Genomic DNA, 4,987 nt, shown 5'->3' with positions numbered 1-4,987 from the left:
CTAAGATGGGAGGCTGAGACCCTTAATAGCATTTTGTAAAGAAGTACATGGAGATTTTGCTGTGTTGGGCATCAGAGAAAAATTGGCAGGGTCTTATTATGGCTGGAATTAGTGAATCGTGGGCAATTCTAGGGCCCAAACCTGGACCTATTGTCCAGCAAGAAAAACCTGACCAGCAATTTCCTTCCTGGGAAGTTGGCATCACAGAGGACCATCTTCAAAGCATGCCCCAAACATAAGTCATATGTTACTGCCAAATTTGAGAAAGAGAGAAGGGGAAGAAGAAAGAGGGGAGAAAGGAGAGGAAACAGAGAGAGATGCGTGAGCCCAGGAGTATGTACGCTCTCTGTAGAATGTCAGTCTTTTCATGCCAGGCCCTCCAGTTTGTCCCCACCAGAGTGTAGCCAGAGGGATGCTGCCTGGGCCAGCTGCTGGAGTTAACCACTTTGGCCAGGAGGGGGCCCCAAATTTCACTCCAATTTGAACATCTCTAGGTAACAATCTAGTGAGACTTCACTTTACAGAATAGTTTATCCACCACAGAAGAGCATGGAAGGAAGGGCCCAGAAAGATTACCAGAGACCCAGAGAAGGGAATTCACTTCAAGGTCACAAGGCTGGACTGTGGTTGAGCTAGGACTAGAACCCAGGTTAGATAAGCCCTGCTCTGAGATTCTATCTTCCAACTCTTCTTAGGCATCCCTTAGAATAAGCCACCTCTACAAATATCTGCTTAGGTCCCAGTAATTTAAAAATGCAATCATTTGTTGAACACCTGCCTCATAGAAAGCCCTGTGATGAGTGGGGTGTGTATGGCAAGCGGCAGATGGCAAGTGGCAGAAGTGGTTTATGGGATGGGGGTGGGGAGGAAGAGGGTTGTGTCAAAGTCTAAGTTCATGGTCCTTAAGGCCCTCACAGACTTCTTATTGGCTTAGAAGTTACAACCTAAGCTCATGAAAGTTAAATAAAATAAAAAGTGTAAATATGGTTCAATACAGTAGAGTCTGAGCAGTCCCAGTTCTAATATTGACTAATAACCAAGTGAATGGTTAGCAATTGCCATAAAATTTCTTTCTTTTCTTTTTTTTTGGCAGTGCTGGGGATTGAGCCCAGGGGAACTTTACCACCGAGCCACATCCCCAGTCCTTTATTATTTTTTTGTTTTGAGATAGGATCTCACTAAGTTGCTTAGAGCCTTGACAGGTTGTTGAGGCTGGCCTCGAACTTGTGATCTTCCTACCTCAGCCTCCCTAGTTGCTGGGATCACAGGTGTGCACCTCCACTCCTGGAAATTGCCATAAAAGGAGGAAGAAAGGATTAGACTGTGCCTTTGCTTAGTGCTCAATAGTTTTCAGTGCTTTCCTGTATGTTGTCTTTGGAGTGGCCACAAAGACCGTCCATGGAAGAGGAGGTGGTGTAGGCTGTGCATACAGGGAGCAGGTGGGATTTGCACATGCACAGAGGACCCTAACCTGGAGGACTATCCAGTCTTCCTTGGGGACAGGGATCCAGGCATCATGTGTGAGGAACAATTCTTGGTTGCATGCCAGGGTTCAAGAGCATGCAGCATTCTGAATCTACAGGTGGTAATACATGTGCTAAGTGTGCTCTTTTTAAAAAAATATTTATAATTTTTTAGTTGTTGGACATAATACCTTTATTTTATTTTTATATGGTGCTGAGGATCGAACCCAGTGCCTCACGCATGTTAGGCAAGTGCTCTACCACTGAGCCACAACCCCAGCCCGCTAAGTGTGCTTTTTTTTATATATATATTTATTTTTTAGGTGTAGATGGACACAACACAATGCCTTTATTTTTTTTTTTTTTACTTTTTTTTGTTGCACATGGACACAATGCCTTTATTTTGTTTATTTATTTTTATGTGGTGCTGAGGTTTGAACCCAGTGCCTCACACATGCTAGACAAGCGCTCTGCCACTGAGCCATAACCCCAGCCCAATGCCTTCATTTTTATGTGGTGCTGAGGATTGAACCCGGGTCCCACCTGTGCTAGGCGAGCGCTCTACCGCTGAGCCACAATCCCAGCCCCTAAGTATGCTTTTTAGATAAACTTTTCTTTTTTAAAAAATTTTTTAATTTTTATTATTTTTTTAAAATGAACTTTTCTTGCCTGTGAATAGGCACATAGCATGATGGAGGGAAAATATGGTGGATCTGGACCTAACTAGCTATGTCGCATCCAGTAACTTGCTTAGATTCTTTTGGTCTCAGTTTTCTCTCCGTAAAATTAAAGGAATGAATAACCTCTCTGGTTCCTTCCAGCTGGAAAATTCTTAGATTCTAAACATTCTATAATTGCTTGTTTATGAAAAATCTGATTTTCAGTTATTGGTTTGCATCTTTATCTTGGGTTCTTTTTCCTTAATTTATCCCAAACTTTTTTTTTTTTTCAGTTTGTGTTTTGTCACTTGAACTCACATAGTATCCTTGAATTGGAGTTATCCCAGCTTATTCATAGATGGAGGTGGCAAAATAGGAGTTTATCTGATCCCCTCCAGCACTGGCTCTTCAAGCCATTGTCTCCAACAGAGGCCGTCCTGAGGCACTAAGCACATAGTAGGTACCTAATTATGCACAGGCCCCATCTCCAACCTGACTTTTGCTAATTTCCATCATTTAGGGAAGAACTAGTAAACAAGTGTTGAATGGAAAGGAATTCCTAAGGCAATGGTGGAAAAGAAGTTTGCATGAGGTTGACATGTCCCTTGGGAAGGGCACCTGCCTGCACCATTTCATACATAAATACCTTTATATTTATGTATATTTATAAATAACCTCTTGGTACAATGGGGTTGGGATTAAGTGGTGGCACTCAGTTACTCCCTCCAATGGAGATTGTCCAGGAGCATGGGAGAAGTTGGAAGTATGTTGAGGTTGTGCTTAAAGAATTGAATTTGGGGCTGGGGATATAGCTCTGTTGATAGAGTGCTTGCCTAGCATGCACAGGCCCTGGGTTCAATCCCGGGTTCCACCCCAAAAAAAAAAAAAAAAAGAATTTAAGCTGGGAGCAGTGGCATACTCCTGCAACCTCAGAGCTTGAGAGGCTTGAAGCAGCAAGTTCAAGGCCAGCCTCAGCAACTTAGCGAAGCTCTAAGCAACTTGGCAAGAGCCTGTCTCAAAAAAAAAAAAAAAAAAAGGGTAGGGGGGTGCTGGGTATGTGTCTTAGTGGCTAAGCACCCCTGGGTTCAATTCTTGGTACGAAAAGCACCACAAACAAACAAACTGAATTTAAGAGATGTCAGATTTTCGGGAATTTCTTAAGTGGGAAAAGGATCAATACCAGTTAGGTGAACACCATATTGCCAGGGCAGCAGGGAAGCATGGGACCCCTTTCTCCACAGGCTTCTTGTGTTTGGTGTCATATTCAGTGTGGATTAGGGCTCAGGAGTAGGAGAGTGAGCAGGAGAGCCGTGGTGCCCTCTTGCCTGAGCCCACTGCTCTGATTCCCAAGGGGACCCATGGTGAACGGGGGCCCCCTCCTCTTTTTTCCCTGCAACAGACAAACATGAGCTCCCCTCCCCAGGGGATTGTTAGAGTATTAGAATGCTTTCCCTTCCATAGAGGAAGGGCTGTTAGTGCTATTATGAATCCTTTTAACTGAACTCACAGACTTCCTTGACTCATCACCAGAGAAGACTGGGAGCTGGATTGGAAGTTCAATACTGACAGCCGTTTCTCCCCCCCCCCTTCAAGGAACAAACTTTGCTTGAGAGAGGGGCCCTACTCTCCCTGTTTCCCCATCAATTAAACTTCACTGCCAGATCACCTTCTCCTAGTATTCTTGCTGCAATACCCAAAAGCATTTTTTTAGCATCTCAGACAAGATGCTTAGTCTTTCTCTCTCTCTTTGTCTCTCTCTCCTTTCTTTCTTTTTGACATTGGAATTGGCAAGTAGCTGCCCTTGTCTGATACAACTGTGAAGTCTTCAGTGCATCAAGTCTGAACCCCTATGCTCTTCTGTATTTCCTTCTCATGTGCCATCATTTGGTGTCCTTGCACCCTTCCCCAAAATGGTTGGAACAGAGTGGGGTACTCTGCCCCAAGCAAATGTGGGAATGCAGTCCTCGATTGGTACAAGGGTTCCGATAGTGCAAAGAAGAAAAAAAGATCACAAAATTCTTCGCCCCCATTTCAGATGTTTCAATTGGTCAAAAGTCACAAAACTTCATTGTGAATGTGAAACAGTTGGATTAGTTGTGAAAGCTCTCCCCCTTTAAATGTTTGAAAGTAGAATGGGAAAAAATGTTGAAATAGTTGGGGGAAAAGCTAAATCAAATTAAGTAAAATTGTGCTCCAAGTCCAGAGATGGACAAGTGGCTTGGATAGTTGATTTTCCAGAACAGAGGGAGGGTGGTGAGAAAGTCAGAGCCTGGAGCTAATGAAGAGCTGGCCCCCGACCCAGTGGATTTTCCCACCATTGTGTGTTCCCCTCCCTGGTAGCTAGCCCCGGGAGGGTCCCAGGGGAGCCCCGGGCTTAAGGCAGCCTTGTTATGTAGTATGTAACCTTGTCTTTGGTAAATGATGTCACAGGATAGTTACACAAGCCCAGATCGATGAACGACTCATGCAGCGAATCCATCGATCCCATTTCCGGGGAGAATTCACCCTTTGTGACCCGATGGGGGCGGGGGCAGGTGTTTCATCCGAAGAGGCTCTGATTGAAGGATTTAATGCAGGCCCTTTCCGTTCCTTTCTCTTTCTGAGTCCCTGGGCAGTAACAGCCGGGTAATAAACTACTTTTCATTAAAGAGCTATGTGGGACAGGAGAGGTAGGGGGACATAAAGGTGGCGACAAGAAGGCACAAATCCTTTCCGAGACAGAAAGCCAGGATGGGGGAGCGCCGCGTTCACTTTCCCCAAGCCTCCGCCCTCCAAAGCCACCCCGAGTTTTTGTGCCCAGCGGGCTAGCCCAGTGCCGCGCCAGGCCTCTGGCTGCGCTCTCGGCTCTGGTGGGGGCGCGCCGAC

Source organism: Marmota marmota, unplaced genomic scaffold, assembly GCF_001458135.2.
Source record: "Marmota marmota marmota unplaced genomic scaffold, marMar, whole genome shotgun sequence".
Classification (NCBI taxonomy): domain Eukaryota; kingdom Metazoa; phylum Chordata; class Mammalia; order Rodentia; family Sciuridae; genus Marmota; species Marmota marmota.
The sequence above is the reverse complement of the archived record's forward strand: the minus strand, read 5'-3'. Positions refer to the sequence as shown.